General features: G+C 47.9%; 2 long non-coding RNA genes across 2 annotated transcripts; one reads left to right on the top strand and one right to left on the bottom strand.

Annotated features, from left to right (window-relative positions):
- Positions 1-14,516: 14,516 nt before the first annotated feature.
- Positions 14,517-15,341, top strand: LOC123275653 (uncharacterized). The gene is made up of 2 exons (XR_011505581.1): positions 14,517-15,073; positions 15,187-15,341. It is a non-coding gene; the product is annotated as an uncharacterized lncRNA (long non-coding RNA).
- An 8-nt stretch (positions 15,342-15,349) lies between these two features.
- On the bottom strand, positions 15,350-19,308 carry LOC139045995 (uncharacterized). The gene is made up of 2 exons (XR_011505582.1): positions 18,108-19,308; positions 15,350-16,326 (listed from the first exon to the last, which is right to left on the bottom strand). It is a non-coding gene; the product is annotated as an uncharacterized lncRNA (long non-coding RNA).
- Between the last annotated feature and the right edge of the window lie 731 nt (positions 19,309-20,039).

The raw sequence follows: 20,039 nt of genomic DNA on the forward strand, positions 1-20,039 counted from the left end.
AAGAGGTCACTGAGTCCCAGTCACCCACCTGGCTCTGAAACCGAAAGGTTCCTTTGGCTGGCACTCTGGAGGCCTTGCTCCTGTGGCAGAGAGAAGACATTATGTGGAAGCCATTGCTTCCCAACCAAGGGCACAAGAGGCCAGCTGCGGCGCAATGCCTGCTGGGAGATACAGAACTGAGGGAAGTTTCCTGCCCAGTGGATACTGACTAGTCAGCAGGCCTCTTGGCGGCACAGATGGAGCATATGGTTTCACTGGTCCATTCGCTCCCAGGTGAGCACCAAGAGACCACAGGATATAAGGAAATAATGGATTACCTGCTGGTGCCACATTCGGGGAAAGATTTGTACAATACTTGAATTTGGATATGAATACTTTTTAATATTATATTTCCCAATATTTTGACTTTTATCAAAATCTCTGAATTAACTTTTTTTATTTTAAAGATTGGCACCTGGGCTAACAACTGTTGCCAATCTTCCTTTTTTTTTTTTCCCCAAAGATTGGCACCTGGGCTAACAACCGTTGCCAATCTTTTTTTTTTTTTTTCTGCTTTATCTCCCCAACCCCACCCCGTACACAGTTGTATATCTTCGTTGCATGTCCTTCTAGTTGTGGGATGTGGGACGCCACCTCAACGTGGCATGATGAGCGGTGCCATGTCCGTGTCCAGGATCCGATCCCTGGGCCGCTGCAGTGGAACGCACAAACTTAACCATTTGGCCACGGAGCCGGCCCCATGAATTAACTTTTTAAGCACCTAAAAAAAATACAGTTTATCTTGCTTCCACAATGACATTAATATTGACTGTAAAATAACAACCTACTGAAAGCTCGGCCTGCACATGTCCTGTAAGTATTGTCCAACGAAATGAGGATCCAGTTCTGCTCGACCCCTGTTGGTCATTACGTACATGTAAGTAGCTCATCCCTGTAGTTTCAGACCTGCTCACCGATACAAATCCACACCCAGATTACTCTGTCAGTGAAGTTTCTCAAACATTTACATATGAAGTAAGAAGAATTCTATACAAACTCTAAAGAAAACAGAGGAGGAAGGACCAATTTCCAAACTATTTTATGAAGACAAGCTTGCCTTTATATTATAACCAGAGAAAATCTTTAAAATAAAAGAAAATTAAAAACCAATATTCTTTATGAACACAGATACAAATATGTAATAAAGTATTTGCTAACTGAGTCAAATAATACAGCAAAAGTGGTTCACCAGAAATTCAAAGATGATTTAACATTTGAAAATCAGTCAATGGAATTCACCCTTTAAGAAAAATCTGAATATATATATATATATATATGATCATCTCAATAGATGCACATGTGAAAACATTGATTCACTCAGAATTCATTCATTATTTTAAAAACGAAAGCTCTCAGCAAATACAAATATTGTGGAATGGAATTTCCTCAACCTGATAAAGTGCTTCTATGAAAATTATACAGCTAAGATCATGCTAAATGGTCACAGACTGAATCCTTTCCCCAAGATCAGAGACCAACACAGTTACACAATCAATGCAAAAACTCTTAGTTCCGAAGTACAAGTTTCTATTTCCTCTAAAACATTTTGGAGCTTTAAAGGAAACGCTCAGGTATGCAGAATGTTCCATTCTGGAAAAGATGACCATCTGAGTGTAGTCAAAACTCCTCCAGCAGGTGATGTGTGATGCTGGTCCTGAGGGAAGGAGGTCAAGGGTGGAGCTGGGGGACCAGAAGGACTCAGAAGGGTACTCTATGGTCCAGGGTTAAATATCCTCTTTGCAAACAAGATCTGCTTATGCTTTTGTACAGGCTACAGGGGGAGAGGTGAAGCAGGAAGCAGGAGAAGCAATGGTGGCCATACACACAGACACCTTGAATGGGGCACTCAGTATTTTTCCTTAATCTTGACGGGGAGAGAATCTATGGCAGATTTTTAAGCAGAGAGGTGGCTTTATCAGATGCATGTGTTTGGAAGGTCCCTTTGAATAAAGTTTAAATAATGAAATATACTGTACAAAGAATAGATAAGACCACACTGAGGAACTCTGCATGGCCAGGTGAGCAGGGATGGGCACCTGCACTCAGGCATCTGGCATGAGGCAGGGAGGTGTGAAGATGAAGGGAAGGCTGTGGACAGAGCACGGGAAGTTCAGTGTCCACGTCCTGTCTGAGTTAGAGGCTCTCAGCAGTCAGGAGCAGGCTCCAGATTCCCAGGGACATAACCGTCTGGGGAAGGATCAGTCGAGGGAGGCTGTATCTTTATGGTTAGTGACTGTGTTCACTGTGTGTTTCCCCTGCTTGGATCTAAGCTCCATGTGAACAGATCTGTTTTCCGGTTTTGTAGCTACAGAGCCCAGAATACTCCCTGACACATGCAAAACACTAAACAAACATTTGTTGAATGAATATTTGAATTCTCCTGAATTGGAAACTCTGGAACAGGAGCAGAACTGAAGCAAAGTTAATGATTTTGGCTATCATTTTGAGTTCGAGATTTTGAGTTGATTCAAGAGGAGATTTGTGTAACAACATTGATCATATTTGTATAGAATAGGAGAGAAACATGTACTTGAGTTTTGGGGGAAGTGATCAGTCAGATGGACTGGATTCCATGGGTTCAGAAAGTGGAGAAGGACATGATGAGCCTCCAGGTACTGAGCAAAGAACCCACAGGGAGCAGGTGGATGGTAGAACAAACCCTGAGCACAGGAGACAAGTTCCATCATCAACTAGACTGCAGAGTGTGGGTGAGCCGAGTGAATGTCAGATAACGTTTCACTTAAGAGCATGTAAGACAGCCACTGCCAACAAGATGCAAATTTAGAGCTCATGATCCAGCATAAGATCAAGGAAATTCTAACATTACTCCTTTCAGTCGCAAATGCTACAAAGGATCCTAGCAGGAAAACTCATGAACGAATTATAGGGACTGTAAGCTCTGTGTCCATAGAAGAGAGGATTCTGAACAGGGAGAAATGGATGAAGGACACCAACAAATGAGGATCTAATGACTTATCTGCTGGTCTGACTTTATTCTAATACAATACGGCATGATGGGAGCTGCATAGCGGCAAATATTAGGAATCCCTGTGCTGCTTTAATTTGTCATCAGCACGACAAATAAATTAGCTAAAAAATGGGAGATTAAAACACACATAAATTTATGTGAGAGTGGTTTGAACTTATTGCTTTTAAAGCATCAGAGATAGAACCCTAAAGAGATACGATGTTTGCGGCATCTTCCGTAGGGGTGTTAACACCTTACCATGTCACGTTTGTTCATTTTATGCACCTCCTATATATGGGGACACCTGCTGGGAACGCGATAATGGAAGAATCTTATACAGTGTATTGAAATCATCATATCAAGGTATGAGCCCATGGATGTGTGAACAGGGACAGTGACCCGCTGAGCTGCAGGATTCAGCTGGGCTCTCAGGGATTTGGGTCATTATGAGGTGTGTGCACTGAGACAAGCACTGGGCAGTGTGGGACTGCCCTGTGGTCCCTACACAGCTGGTCTCTGAGGACCATCCACTCAAAGCAGCCTGGGCCCTTTGAGGGATGGGCTGTGTGCTCACTGATGCAGACTTGGCTGATTGGGCCTCTCTGGCCTGACAGAGTCCCCGTAGCAGGGACCTTTGTGTTGTCTCAGCAGGTGCTTTCTCCCAGGGCTCTCCCAAGGGATGAAGCCAGACTCCATCTCCCTCAGTGTGTGGTGTGAGCTGAGCTCCAGTGCCAGGGCTCAGGAAGGGGCTGAGCAGTCACTGGATGGAAATTCATTTGCAGGGACAGCCCCTCCTGTGGCAGAGGGTGGAGAAGAAAAGGTGGCCTGGGGCAATCCAGCCTGACTGTGGGGACCAGGGGGCTAGGTGCACAATGGCTTGCACTATTCTCTTGCATGTGCTCCTCTCTCACTGCACACGTAGGGACAGGCCTTGGGGAGCACGTCTCAGTTTCTAGCCTGTGTCAGCCCCTCTGGCCCAGACCCTGAGAAACTTTGCCCTGGACTCTGCCCCATCACCCATGTTTATCTGTGTCTTCAGGTTCCTTCTCCCATTCTGTGCTGACTCAGCCATCCTCCCTCTCCACATCTCTGGGAGCAACAGCCAGACTCACCTGCACCACGAGCAGTGGTTTCAGTGTTGGCGACTACTGGGTACACTGGTTCCAGCAGAAGCCAGGGAGCCCTGCTCAGTGTCTCCTGTACTACTAGTCAGACTCAGATATGCACCAGGGCTCTGAGGTCCCCAGTCACCTCTCTGGATCCAAAGATGCCTCGGCCAATGCAGGGCTTCTGCTCATCTCTGGACTCCTGCCTGAGGACGAGGCTGACTATTACTGTGATATGTGGCTTGACAGCCCTAAGGCTCACCCAGTGCTCCATACCCATGAGGAAGTGAGATGCAAGCCTCCATCCACTCTCCTGGCCTTGTGCCACCGGCACGGCTGTGACTCTGACCAAGTCTGCTTCAGGGAGTAACTTCTGTTGTCATTGTTTTTCTGTCAGCACTTGAATTTCCTCAGGCAACTTGATCTGACAATATCACATAGTTTTCTTCAGTTCAGAATTAAGATGAATCCATTGCTAGTGTATTCTCACCCTGTTAACGTGTCCACCGCAGTGAGCCCTTGCTCGGAGACAAACAGCTCTCGATGGAGAAACTGGATGAGCCCGAGAAAGGCTGAGTCAGGCTGGGCCCTCCTACGGGGTGGAGGGACCAGAGATGCTTCTGCTCTGAGGGCTCCAACCTGGGCTTTGAGGTACGATACCCGCATGAAACCATGAATTGTATTTTGTATTCCAGCAAAGACCTACCAAAATTGAATGTTAAAAAATAATGTTGCTTACAATAGTATCATACAAGTGAAATACATAAGGATAAACCTGACAGAATTTTAACTTATTATGCACTGAAGACTATAAAACATTCTGAGAAATTAAATAAATAAATGTACAGATATATCCAGTTCATGTGTCAAAACATTCAATGTGTTTCAGATACGATGCTTCCCAAATTGATCGATACCATCAATACAACGACTTTGGGTAAAATATTCTTATAATGGTGGGAAATTTCACACACACAAAAAAATTGGAAACACTATGAAAATATGTAAATGGTATTTTAGCCCTGGGAGAATCCTGCTCTGTGTCCCCTCCCCCGCCTGTGTCTGAGGAAGGGGAGGCGCAGGAAGGAGATTAGAAGGTTGAGGAACCAAATCAAGGTGAGGCGGGAGAGACGCTTGATCAGGGAAGAGGCACATGCTGGGGGAGGATGCTGCTCTGAGGGCTGAGGGGCAGAGGGTGGGTGCAGCAGGCTTGGACAGGTACCACTGAGTGATGAGGCTGTGTTGTCCCCTGTAATGTGCACCAGGAGTGATGTGTTTGTGATTTTCACCTCACCCCAGGGAAGGCCACTGCGCCCTGTTGGAGGAGAGTCAGGACCATAAACGCTCTATATTGAGGGGGGCAGCATGGGATTTCAGGGCCTCTGACTCTGACTGTATAAGAGTTAGACATGGAATCTGCATCCATAGTTCCTGGGAAGACAATCTGAAGACACTTCTCACGAAGTAGACACCCCCAAGAGCTGCATCACTCTGTCTTGGAAAGCCTGTGGGGGTGTCCCTGCAGCACATGGTGTGGTCTGCTGGTTCTGTGGGTGTATAGAGAGCGGGAAGTCATGTCCCTGGGGAGATCTTGTATTCTCTGACCTATGTGTCCTTGAGACTCAGACCTCTCTGGGCCTTTGTAGGACCCAGGGCACAGAATTCCTCATCCTCCAACTCATCAAAGATTGTCCCACAGAACAGGACCCAGGAAGGGGCCAAAAAACCAAAGAGGATGATGCAGAAATGGAGTAGAGAGAGATGTGAGGCAGCTGTGCCTTAGCTCTGGGGCCTGAGGAACAGAGTTGCAGGTTGTCTACACAAAATCCTGGATTCCCCTCTTCCTCACTGGCTTTAAACTCCACACAGGCACAGGGTCCTCTCATGCTAGTGAGGCCCCCTCCCCAGCTCTGCCCCACTCTCTCCACCATGTGGACTCTCCCTTGTGCTCACAGGTCTCTGCAAGTCTCCCCACCGACCCAGCCTCCTCCAGGACCTGGGATTCCAGGACAAAAAGCCGATATCTACTGCCCTGGGAGAAGCAACAAGAGGGGCTAGAACACTGTAATTTAGACAACAAGGTGTAGAGATGCTGCATCAAATCTCAGGACAAGTTAAAACAACCACATACTCTTGGCATCTTGGTTCACTTTCCTCCATGTCACCAGTAGCAGAAGCTCTTGATCATAATTAAGTCTGACGGTGAACATTATTGACCACTTTATCCCAAGGGTCCCAGTCCTCTTTCAATGTCCCAGGCCGGGAGAATGAGAGTCAACCTCTGTGACACCAGAGCCAATCTCATCCATCCAGCAGTGTCAGGTTTAGATGGAATTTTATGTTGCCCTTTGTTTCAGAGTGTCTCGTCATTTGCTCAATTGAGGAAATGAAAAGTGAGTCAGTAGCTGGCCTCCCTGGAATCTTCCCCTCCTTACACAGCACTGGAGCAGCAAGACTTTCTTGTCAGTTTATATTCGGATTTTCTCGTTCCCATACTGGTGAGTTTCTTCTTTTTGCAATTTCTCCCTCACTTACCAACATCTCTGCCAATCTCAAACATGTACAATGAATTCTCAAGGGAATTAGGCTGTAGAGAAAGTGAGCAGGGACCCCAAATCTCACCTCCCTCTATGTTTTATATCTTGTAGATTCCTGCTTCCAGGCTGTGCTGACACGTCCCCCCATGGTGTTGTTCTGAGGAACAGGAGCATCTACTGCAGAAAAAGCAGCTCTGCAGAGATGAGCAGTGTTGCCTGGCAACAACAGCATCCAGGCACAAGCCCTAGAAACATGAACCTGGGAGTTTTTCTCTCAGCCATTTGAGATGGAAGCTCTGGCTTCAGGTCTGGCAAGGAATGCTTCCCAAGGGTCTCTTAGATCCTGTCCTAAGATAAGACTGACCATTGGGCCCAGACATGGGTGATCTTGACACAGTGCTCCAGCTCTGTGAGGAGTCAAGATGCAGCCCCTCCTATTCCCTCTGGGGGCCCATCACTCTCTGGCCACTTCCTGCATCTAACTTCACATCAAGGGAGAGTCGGCAGTGTGGTCCAATTTATCCACACTTCATATAAGCACTACTATCAGTCAAAGGAGCAAGAGTTGTACCGAAATCTATGAGTCATTGAATGTTACATCTGAAAAATTGCACATTCACTGAAACTTGAGCTCTGAAGTCCATTCCAATATGTGTGTTTGATTCCTAGTGCCACTGAAGAGTTTGGTTATTATCACTCAAGCAGAGGAAGGCCCATTCTCCTCAATCAGTTTTCCTACTAAATGATCATAATGAATCATTCTCCTGAGCCGATTGAGTCACATGTGCCCCAAGTTGTCACAGTTACATATGATCTTGAATTCAAGTGCTACAGAGTCTCCTTGTATCTCTATTCATCCTGGAAATCTGCCTCAATCCAAGAAGGGTGCTTTCCTCAGAGATGGGTGTTGACCAGACAGCTGGGAAACCACTCAGTGGGCTCAACGGGAGTTGGGCAAACTCTGTCCTCACTGATGTGTGACTTCTTTACCTGTGAAGGCACCATTATCTTATGAGCTGTTGGGTCTGGCTGTCTGACTACATTCCATCAAATTTGTGTCATCTCTTTTTTCTGTGCAGTCCTTGGGCGAGTGATGCAGGTTGGACCTGATAGACAAGGGAGAGCCAGATTGCATTCCCAAGGAGGAAGTGGGCTCCCAGAAACATCTGTGCAGAGGAAAGACACAGCTTGTGGGCAGAATCCGCACAGGGCCACCTCAGGAGATGAAGCTCTGTGGTGTCTCCAGAATGCAATGGGATCTTTCCCTCCCGGTCCCTTATACAGGGTCCTTTGCCAGATTTTAGGGCAAGGAGCCCCTGGGGTCACACAGGACCTGCCTCCTCCTCAGTTCCACAGGAACAGGTGCTTTGACCCCAGACTCACCATCCTCTGTCTCAGTGTATTGGTCCCTTGGGCAGAAGGTCACCACTTTCTGCACTGGAAGCGTCTGTCATGTGGGTTATTCTGGCTCCCAGACAGAGGCCCCATAAATGTGATGATCGACAGTACTTAGGACACAGCCTGAGTGGGAGGCGGATTATTACCTAAGACCTGGGCTGTGGCCTCAGAGCTCACAATGTGCTCTTCACCCTAGGTGGGTGGGCCAAGACCTCCTCTCTGCTCCCCTTGGTCCACACACTGCTCCTTTCTTACTAACTGTTACCAGCATGAGTCACAGTTAGTGACTGGTCACTCCTTGAGGACATCTCTGCTGTCGCTTCTGCACCAGCACCAGAGTGTCTAAGGCCATAACATTCATTTGGGCCTTTTAGAATGTCTACTGTTCACTCTCATCAATGCCAAGTCCTGGCCACTGATATCACCTATTTTGTTGCAGTTTAATCCTTACAGAACAAGGTTGAATAATAATAGAGATAAAGGTCACTTTGCCTATTCTGGATCTTTGCAGAAATGCCCCCTTTCACCACTCCATCAACTAAGATGCTTACGGAAATTTTCATGTACTTAAATATGAGAAAATATAAAAGAAATAAATTCGAACTATTTGATCTCTGAAAGCTTGTTAGATGTGTCCTGTGAATCTGTGCCTCATGTCAGTCTGTGGAGTATTTCTATAATTTCTAAAGAAATTGATACATTTACTTGTTCTGTCTCTAATGAATCCAATTTGTGCCTTCCCAGGAAAGGATGCATTTTCTGCATCTTTTAATAGAATATCTGTTAGAATTTTTTTCATTTTTCATGTTTTCCACATGAGACCAGCAGGGGGCACTGTGGGATAGCCCTGTGGTCCTTACACACATACTCAGTGAGAATTAGGGGCTGGGGCCAGTGCTCACTGAAGAGGACTGAGCAGCTGTGTCCTCTCTGGCCCAGCAGAGTTCCCCGAGCAGGGCCCTTTGTGTTGTCTCAGCAGGTGCTTCCTCCCAGGGCTCTCCCAAGGGTTAAAGCTGACCTCCATCCTCCTCAGTCTGTGGTGTAAGATGAGCTCCACCACCAGGGCTTGGGGAGGGGCTGGGCAGGCACTGGATGGAAACCCATTTGCATGGGCAGCCCCTCTTGTGGCAGAAATGGAGAAGAAAAGGAGGCCTGGGGCAGCCCAGCTCCACTGTGGGGACCAGGGGCTGTGTGCACCATGGCCTGGGCTCCTCTGCTCCTCGTGCTCCTCTCTCACTGCACAGGTAGGAGCAGGCCTTGGAGGCACAGGGTGCCCTCCAGTTTCTGTCCCTTCTTGCTCAGACTCCTGAGAAACCTTACCCGGGTCCCTGCCCCATCACCTATGAGTGTCTGAGTCTGCAGGTTCCCTCTCCCAGCTGTGCTGACTCAGCTGCTGTCCCTCTCTGCATCTCCCAGGACATTAGGCAGACTCACCTGCAACCTGAGAAGTGGCATCAATGTTGGCAGCAAAGATACATTCTGGTACCAGCAGAAGCCAGGGACCCGTTGCCAGTGTCTCCTCTACTCCACACAAATTCAGATAAGCACCAGGGCTTCAGGTCCCCAGCTTCTCCTATGGTTCCAAGGAGGCCTCAGACAACGCGGGGCTTCTGCTTATCTCTGGAATCCAGCCTGGAGATGCAGCTGACTATGACTGTGCATCTGGCACAGTGAGGCTTCTCACGGTGACATAGGCAGAGAGGGAAATGGGACAAAAACCTCAGTCTGCTTAGACACTAGAATAAGTTCTTCTTCAATTTAAAAGTAATGTGTATACACATCAACTATATCTCAAAGTAGGTTCCGGTTCACCTGGCTGTCTTCCCAATTTTCCAGTCAATATTTCTGAAGACTCAGGAAAACAAACACCAAAACGAAAAACAAACCAAATAAAATAAAATTCTCATGATGACCCTACATCTTTACCTCACGACCCATATGTGATGAAATCAGAGTATTTTTAGCTGGGGTTTTTGTCTTCAAAGCTGGCAAATCAGCCTCTTCTAGATTGTTTCTTCATTGGAACCCAGGGTCCATGCAAGAGGTACACAGTCCTCCACAGCAGGGACTCTGCTCTGTGAGGGGTCAGAGTGGAGACCTTCCCTCCCTCCCAGGCTCCTGTACTCAGATTAGGCTGAGGCTCACTGTGTTCAGGGAGAAGACACCAAAACGTGAGATGCTTTTGTGAGAAACATCCCAGGAGGAATTCCAGACACAGAGCTGGCCTGGCACACTTGCTGGGTGCCTGGACCTACAGTTGTGATGTCAGGGAGAAGGCAAGGAAAATGCTGAGCCTGCTCCACGGAAGTCGGGTGAAGTAGGTCCTGTGTATGTGACTTTCCTAAAGCTGATCTCACTCAGGCCTCATGTGAACTCCTGTGAGTGGGTGTTCCCGAGCCCACAGGTACAGATGTGAGTTTTTCTCTCCTCTTATATCTCAGTGGACCTTTCCAGCTAGACAACGTGTAGGAGAGGTTCAGTGGAATATGAGGGACCAGAAGCTCCCCAATATGTGCATGAAGTAAATCCATGCTGTGAAGCTCTCTAGAAGGACCCAAACCATCTTCTGTAATAACGCAAACGTTGTAGATTGTCATGGAAACCCCAAAACCAACGACTTCAAGGCAGAGCCCCTAAGTTTGTGACCTAGAACAGCAGTGATGGGCCTTCAGGGGGTCCAGACCAAACTCCAGATCTGGGTCTGTCATCCTAACCTCCTGAACCAGCATGATGATGAGGCTGATTGTCACTGTCAAACAGCTGCACTCAACCTCCATGCCACTCCAAGTCTGTGAGGAGTGAGACAAGGATCTGCCCTCCACTCCGCAGTCTCACCTAACTCTCTTCTGGCACTGCCTGTGGTCAACAGCAGCCCAGGGTTTGGCTTCTGCTGTCACTTGTGCAACTAAAACCAGAGAGACTGATGCTTTTGAGTCATTCTAAATTTATCAATGCAATGAAAACAACCCATTTAACTACTCATTTTCCAATGTAAGAAAATCACTTTGTCAGCAGAACTTACAATCACACCTCCCTGCCTCATGCTGGGGAGGATGACATGGAGAAGAGAAGTCCAGCCAGTGTGACCCCGGAGACCCAGGGCCTCATCTGCTCAGTCCAATACACGTCCCATGAGCCTGGCCCTGGCTTTGCTGATCATTCCCTGAGCTCTGGAACCTTCGCAAAACGGGTTTCTCTTCTTCTCCTCAGATCACATCCTCGAGGAACTCCTGGATCCCAGGCGCAGGAGAGGACTCTTACCGTCAATGACCTGGCTCTCAGGCCCATCACCTCCTCCCTTTCCCCAGTTTAATCCAGTGAATCTTGATTGTTTTGCAGCTATAGTTGTTTTCTGTTTATTTTTTGGGTGGCGAGAGGATATTTGAAGGCACCTTAGTTTTTTGGGATCTAGAGTCTATGAACCAACCCTCATTATCACAGAGAACCCTGAGATTACAGGAAAATTTCCAGAAAGCCCTGTTCTTTCTCCAATGTCAGAATACGGAGCAGTTACCAAATAAACCTGATCAGGGCCCAGTATGGGTTGGGTGACATATCTTGGATGCCACCAAGTCAAAGAAGGAGGATGAATCTCAGAAAAAGACAAATGTTCATAGTAATATTTTACTCAGCCATCTTCTGACTGAAAATAATGATAAAACTAGACGAAAATAGTAAAAACAACCCTAAATATATCCTAGATTCAGAAGACAGAAGAGTAAATCTCCAGAACAGCAACAAAGGGCAAATGAGCCCGGAGAGGTCAGCAGAAGATAGGACACGATTTCCCTGATGGCGCTGTATTCTAGTGGCCAAGGGAGACATCATCCAGCAGTACTTGTGCAGTGGGGTGAGGGGTCTAACAGGAGTCCCTCACAGCAACAGCAGCAACAATAACAGTGACAACAACATAAGTCTGCCTGCCAGGGTATCCCTTATAGATTTTTGGTCCTCATGAACCAACAAGGTTCATTGCAGGATTTTAGGTCTTGAACTTGGTTTAAGATGGTCCTACACTAATAGAGACCTCAGGCACTGGCAGAAGCAAAGTTAAATGGCAGTTAATCCTGAAATATCGGGCAACATCAGGACTGTGCAATACATCCTTCTATTTAGCAGCCTGGAGGTCATTAGTTATCTGGAGACATTTAATATCTCAGCCTGTGTCTCCAATAAGAGACCTACTCATTGAATAATTCTGATACTGACATCACAGAGATCCACTTGCAAAATAAGGACGCCCTCCAGGAGAGCTGAGTGAAGCCAGAGGGGCTCATGGACCCTGGATCTGAGACCAGCAGGGGTGTTGTTGGGCAGGTCCGGACAGGGCAGTGTCCTGGGCAAGGCAAGCACAGAGAATGCTCTACTGGCTCTTGCAGTATTTGGGCAAACAGTGTTCTCACTGAAGTGCAGCTCTTCTGTACCCTTGTTTGTTTGCGTGGTCAAAAACAAGATTCTCATGCCCACTACAGAGAACATGGTCTATAACATGTGGCCACATCCTCCCAATTTGTGCTCAAGAGTCTGTATGTGAAGGCAAAATGTTATCTGATTGTGTCACATTTATCAGATATTTCTCAATTTCAGCAGTGGGCTGCCATAACGACAGAGTCCATGTTGGGAGAGAGAAAAAGCTGGGACACACACAGAGTCCAGGCAAGTCTGACTCAGGATAGGCCACTATTCAGCGGTCCACCCATCTGCACGATTTACTGAACAGCAATTATTGGCTGGGCTTGAATGGGGGATAGGAGCCATTAGAGGATTTGACCAGGAAGATAAGGAATCTGATTAAGTTTAAGTCCAGCTGTTCATAGATGAGTGAGGAGGAGCTGAGAGTGAAAGCAGGAGCCTGGTGGGGTTTGTGGATTTGGTACAAAGATCAGACTAGAGTCCTGGATGCGGGATGGAGCAGGTGAGGTGGAGAAGGTTGGTCAGACGCCGCATGTGTTTTGGAGGTGAGGAAGGGGATGTAGGAAAGAGGTTTGGAGGGTAGTCCTTGGGGACTGCGTAAAATGTGAGTGAGTCGTACCTCCTGGATGAAGGTCTATGGACACAGGTGTGGGGTTGAGGTCCTGAGCTCATCCTTGTGATGGAAATATAGTCGACAGCCTTCCTGCTTGTTCAGTGGTGACAGGAATGTTGTAGTTGTGAACTGAGTAATCTGAATGGACTTCACTCCTTCTCTGAGATTTGTTTGACTTGTCCATTCCCCATGATCTCTCATGTCTCCAGACTGATATCCCACAGGGTCAAAAATGTCCCTGCAGTCCCAGGCATCACACCCACACCATAAACCCTCCTGAATGAGAGTTGCCCTCCATGATCCATTGAACAGGAATCTCAGACTTCGCGAGGACTGGACCAGATCACCCACACCATCTCCCCTGACTCCATCATGGTGAGTAGGGAGGGGATTGTCTGATTGGTTTGGATAATGAAAGGCCTGTCCCTGGAGCTGGAACTGGGGTAAGTCACATGCTCACCACATGACTGGGAGATTTGCGGTCTGAGAGGAGAGGAAAGGACAGAAGTTTTCCCTTCTTGGTCCCAGCGTGCGCATCATCTGCTCTCAACCATTGTAGTTCGTTCATGTTGGGTCTTCTACTGTGCACACTGGGAGCTGGGCAGGGGACACAGGCCAGGGGCACCTGTCTCATAACACTCTGCTTCTGGCACCCTAATCTTTCTAATGTTCTGCAAAGGGTCATTCTCAGGAGCAATGACACCCACTGCAATCAGTGAGGTCCCGGTGTGAAATTCAATAGTCCCCGAAGAGATAGAAATGAGCAAAACTCCCTCATGAGGACATCCTCTTCCCAGAGGGGGTGAGAAGGGCGATTTCATCTCAAGAACCCACACTAGTGGCCACTGCCTGCCATCCCCTTGGCTCCTTCCCTGTAACTGCCTCCTCTCTCAGGTGAGGAACAGTCCCAGAGGCCCAGCTCACGGATGTCTAGAGACACACTCCAGTCCAGATGCCTTGTGTCCCGTTCCCCAATAGAGTGATTGCTCAGGTCACTGAGGGCTCATTGCTGAGATTCTCCCCCTCACAGGGCCCAGGTCTCAGGTGCTCTGTCCCAGTTACCTTCCTATTCTGTGCGCTGGAGCTGGGAACAGAGTGAGCCTGACTCAAAACAGTGAACACCTGACTCTCATACAAGTAGAGAATGAGCCATGTAAAATATTCTATTCAACTCATGCATTAGTGTGGAGACCAGTAAACAGTAATGATTGGTCAAAGAGCATAGCAAAAACCAAAGTACTTACATTCCACCAGGAATAGGACCTTTGGGGCAAAGTCTTTGAGTGTTGGAGACACACTGCTAAATCCCTAACAGGGAGGGATCACATACGAGGAAAGAATCTGTGTCCTGCACAGAAGGGGACCTGCCTCCATGGGGCCGGTCACTGCTCTGCACTTGATCCTGATCTAAGAGGAGTTTGTATACGAGACACGCCCTCAGTCCTCCCCACTGAACAGCTAAAGGAGTTCTGGACAGACTCACTCCTGAAGAGTCTGAGTAGAGACTGACCTGTGGGGATGTGGAGGCTACACAGGGGCCACCTGGCCTGACCCTAACTCAGGGGGACAGTGGACAGAGCAGTGGGGATGGGGGAACTGTCTACTGGGCTTCGGTCACCCTGAAACACAATAGTCAGTCTGGGCCTGGACACCAGGGGGCGCTCAGTGCTCATTCCTCAGCTTTCCGTGAGGGTTCACAGCTGCGACCAGCCACCTAGCACTGCCTGGTGCCCTCTGCTCAGGGCTCACAGCTGTGAACACCCCACCCCAGGGCCACCCTTAGGAAGTGGCACCTGAGCAAAGGCCACGTGAGAGATCAGAAAGCGGGGGCTCTGATTTGCATGTGTGGGCCCTCCCTCTCTCAGAGTATGAAGAAGGGGTGGGAGAGATCAGGGGGAAGCTCTGCTTCAGCTGTGGGGCCACAGAAGGCAGGACTCGGTGAAGATCTCCACCATGGCCTGGTCCCCTCTCCTCCTCACCCTCATCGCTCTCTGCACAGGTGACTAGATATGGGGACAAGGGAAGGGGCCTTGGGAAGATGCGTGGGACCCTGCTTTCTCCCTTTGTCTCTAGTCCCTGGAATCACCATCTCTGTGTCTCTCTCACTTCCAGGATCCTGGGCCCAGTCTCTGACTCAGCCCGCCTCAGTGTCTGGGACCCTGGGCTCGACAGTCACCATCACCTGCTCTGGAAGCAGCTCCAACATAGGTGCTTATGTGGGCTGGTACCAACAGATCCCAGGAACAGCCCCCAAAACCCTCATCTATGCTAATAACAAACGACCCTCAGGGGTCCCAGATCGATTCTCTGGCTCCAAGTCTGGCAACACAGCCACCCTGACCATCTCTGGGCTCCAGGCTGAGGACGAGGCCGATTATTACTGTGGTTCCTCTTATAGCAGTAGTAGTGACACAGTGCTGCAGGCCCGTGGGGAAGTGAGACAAAAACCTGCTGTGCCCTCAGCCATGTGGCTTCCCTGTGCAGCCCCCACTCCTAGGCCACGTCAGCTGCTTCCTTTGTTTGTGTGTCCAAAAGCAGCTCTGATACTCAGTTCAGGGAACTTTCTCTTCAACCTGTGCTCATGCTCTCAACGTCTGCCCCCACAACTTGTCCTTGGTTTCAATCCATTTTCTGTTTTTCTCTACTCGAGCAGACATTCCTGGATGCTGGGGCAGGCTGCCCTGGGGACAGAGTCCACCAGGGGTGTGTGAGTCTGCCAGGGCTGCCATAACATAATACCACAGATGGAGCAGATTAACCAACAAACATGTGTTTCCTCACAGTTCTGCAGGCTGGAAGTCCAAGATCAAGGTGCTGGCAGGTTTGGTTTCTCCTTGGCTTGCAGAAGGCTGGGTCCTTGCTGTGTCCTCACAGGGCCTTTTCTCTGTGCACTCACCCCTGGTTTTCATCCTCTTCTTATAAACACACCAGCCCCACTTGTTAGGGCACCACCCTTATGACCTAATTACCTTAATTACCTCCTTCAATGCCTTATCTCCAAAGACAGTCACAACAGGGTTAGGGTCTCAGCATAGGGTTTTGAGGGACACAGTTCAGCCCATTTCAAGGAGTCACGGCAGAAACAGGGAAACAAAGTCCAGCTGTGTTTGACTCAGGCTAGTTGATTCTCCAGATTATGTGCATCCACACCATTTACTGAACACCTACTATGGGTGAGACTTGGGTGTAGGGGCTCAGGATAGTAGGTGGACAAGACAGGAAGGGTCTCCGTGCTCAGGGTGGTGACACTGTCTGGGGGAAGAGAGAGTACAAAGGAGCAAAAGACGCTGTACAGCCTAGATGTCCTGGGAGAGTGAGGAGGGGTGAGCCTGGTGGGATGGAGATGGGAGCATTAGAGGAGTTGTCAGGGGATCAACAGAATCTGATTTGTTTATGAGGCCCAAGTGCTGCATAGAAACTGAAGGAGGAGGAGGTTTGGATGTAGGGAGGGACTAGGTAGGAACTGGGGACCATACAACTTTTAGACTATGGGTCTGGTTAATGGGTGGAGCAGGTGGGATAGAGAAGAAAATTCAGATAACCAATGGCTTAGAGGAAGGAGGGATTGAAGGATGGGGTTGGGAAAAAGAGGGGCTGAGGCTGGGCTGTTGGGAACAGTATGGGTGGTGGGTGAGTCAATCAAGTCAGACAATGTGATGGCGCCATCTAATTGAGGCTGGATTATTTGACGCTCACATTTTCAAGAGATATGATCAGCTCTGACAAATGGGACTAGTCGTTAGGAATTCTAGTAATGCACATCTCTAGTTTACTCTCGTCTTACATTTGATGAAAACTTCACCTGTGCCTGTTCAATTTCAGCACGTTGTTAGAGGGAAAGTACATGAAGGATGAACTTAGTCCCTTTGTTCCCAATGCTGCCATCATATTAGAAACTTTCCAGTTAGTAAAAGCCAGAAAGTGACACTCTCTACCAGATTACTTAATCTGAACCTCATTAGTGGGATTCTGTAAAGGGTTCATGTTTAAATGCTTCTAGAGGGTTACTTTATGCAAAATGCATTGATAATGCCTACTTGGCTTCCCTTCTCATTTACTTGAGGAAGAAAATCGGCCAAGACAGGACAGGTTGAAGACGCCAAGACTTGGCTCCAGATGGGACCTCAGGCCTCAGAGCAGGGGGTCTGCTCTCCCACCAGGCAAGGTCACGGCACATGGTGTACACATCTTGATACCAGACATCCCTTGTGGGGACTGGAAGGCTGTGTTTGGAAGCAGGTGGTAGGATGGGGTGATGTCCCAGGCCAGCAGAGTCTAGTAGGAGAAATCAAGAAAACTCTCGTAGAAACCAAAGAGTGATGGACGCAACTAAAGGAAGACAACCCCTCAGCACAGTGATTAGGAGGACTTGGGCAATGCTTTACCCTAGAATAAAGAGAAAATAGTGGATGGACGGGTGTGGCTCCCTCCTGGGCACTTGGCAGATTCCTTGTTGGGCAGGGTTGGCCCTGGGCCAGATCTGATAAGGGCTGTACTGAGACAGAAGTCTGCTTCAGCGTCCAGAACTGGTGCCTGTCCCAAGGCCTGCTTGTTGTGACTTCGATGTGCATGTTCCCAGCCCATTTCCTGGGCAGGCAGGAGTGCCCACAGACCGGTCTGCACAGGGCTGGGGCCAGGGCACAGAGCTGCCTCCAGATTCCCAGTCAGACTGAGGAGAGCAGGCCTGCCTACAGGGGCACTGATGGGCATGTTTCTTGTCTGCTGCCTGGATGGGCAGGATTGCTCCTGTACTGTGGCTAAGAGGGGCTGGAACTGGATGGTGGGCTGCTTCACGGTTCACAGCCAGGGACACGGTTGTCAGGGCTGCTAACTGAGGCATGGGCTGGAGTGACTCCTGCTGGGTCTCTGGCCAAGTGTGCAGGTGGCAGGAGGAAGGTAATAAAGTGATTTGCCATGTCCCCAGGGGGATGGTGTTGTTCTGGGCCTGTTGCCAGGACCCCCTGACCACAGGCCTGCCTTCTCAGACACCACTCCTCAGCCTTGGGTTCCGTCAGGATTTAACAGTCTCCTACCTGGATCCAGAAGCTCCCAAAAAGGCACTTTTGTCAATGGATGGCCGCCAAATCATGGTTGCTGAGTGGGGACACGAGTGGAGGGCCTGCTATTCCATCATCTTGCTGAGGTCACTCGCTTGTCAAGGAATATTCTAAAATTTTAGGTAACTTATTTATTATTTTGTTCTCTTATGGTTAGTAATTTTTGTGTTCAATCTAAGATGTCTTTGTCTATTCCAAGGACATGAAGATGTTACTATATTTTTTCCCAGAACTTTTATGATTTTAGCTTTTATATTTACGAGTATGATTCGAATCAAATTGAGTTTTACATATGGGATGAGGCAGTGGTCAGTGTTCGCTATTTCCATACCACAGGCTTGTCATCCATTAACAAAAAACCAGTTAATCATTTCAACAGAAAAAATTTGATAAAAATTCGAAACTTGTTTGTGATTTTGAAACAATCGCTCAGGAAACTGGAATCAAAGGGAAGTCCCATTATCTGAAGGAAGACAGGAAAATAAATAAATAAAGTAAAATAATTATTCTAAGTCATTTTATATTAGAATTTCTCCATTCAAAACGGAGATAAAACGAACATCATGTGTCAAAGAAGTGATGTCTTAGAATTGCTGAGAGCAGCGCCGTTTGTCCTGCAGAGGACGTTCTAGATTGCGAGCTGCCCCACATGCAGGGAAGCCCTCGTCTGTCACAGTTTTCAAATGAAATGCTCCTGAGGAACAGTCCTCCAGGCTCTGTCATGTGTCACATCTTTACAGATTCTCATAGAAAAGATGTTCTTGAATTCAAATGCTACAAAATCTCTTCTTACAACGGTTTATCCTGGATGTCTGTCTCAATCTAAGAACAATACTTCACAAACCAAATTGGAAATAGGAAACGTTTAAATAAAAAGTAATAACACGATATACATCGACTTCTCTGGGGAATGTAAACATGGTCAACTAATCAGAAAAATAAATGATGATAAATATCATAATTATGTCCTTTGTTCAGTATTTCTATCCTTAAATTTTATTTAAGAGAGTATGCACACTGGGGGTTCGATTTATGTTTGCAAAATTCCTTGTAAATTATTATAATACAAACGAATAATTGCTCCTGTTAGTATCTCCAGCAGGTGATGTGTGAGCATGGTCCTGAAGGAAGGGGACAGTGGTGGGACAGGAGGACCAGAAGTGCTCAAAGAGAATGAGGCACTGGGGTTGAGGGTTAAGTATCCTCTTATCAAAGGAGCCCCACTTCTGCTTTTGTACAGGCTCCAGGGGAGAGGTGAGGCAGGAAGGGGGAAAAATGTTGGCCACACACACACAGAGACTTTGAACGTGACACTCAACAGCTTTACATAATCTTGATGGGGAGAGAAACTTTGGGAAAGTTTTAAGCAGGGAGGTGCCTTTATCACATACATGTGTTTCCAACATCGTTCTAATTACAGAGTAAAGACTGGGATACAGTGGCCAAACTGTGGGACGAGGCCACACTGAGAGACACTGCAACGCCGGGGGAGCAGGGCTGGGCTCCTGCAAGAGGCTCCTGGAATGGCGCAGAGCCATGTGCAGTTGAGGGGAGGCTGTGGACAGACCACAGAGAATCTCAGTGTCCACGTCCTGAGGGAGGTGAGGAGCTCTCAGCCAGCAGGAGTAGGCTCCAGAAGCCCAGAGGAATTCTGTGAGTCTGTGCACTGCGTGTTTCTCCTGCTGGGATCTAGGCTCCATGTTAATAGGAATTTCCCCCTGTTATGTCACCGTAATATCTACAAAGCCCAGAAACTGTGGCACAATGGGCAAAGTCAGCACATATTTGTTGGAAGAATATTTGAATTCTCTGAATTGCACACCCTGGTGAAAGCAGATTGAGGCAAAGATAATGATTTCTGCTTTCTGGATATTTTGACTCTGGAGTTCTGAGTCGAATTAAGAGGAA

Source organism: Equus asinus, chromosome 8, assembly GCF_041296235.1.
Source record: "Equus asinus isolate D_3611 breed Donkey chromosome 8, EquAss-T2T_v2, whole genome shotgun sequence".
Lineage (NCBI taxonomy): Eukaryota > Metazoa > Chordata > Mammalia > Perissodactyla > Equidae > Equus > Equus asinus.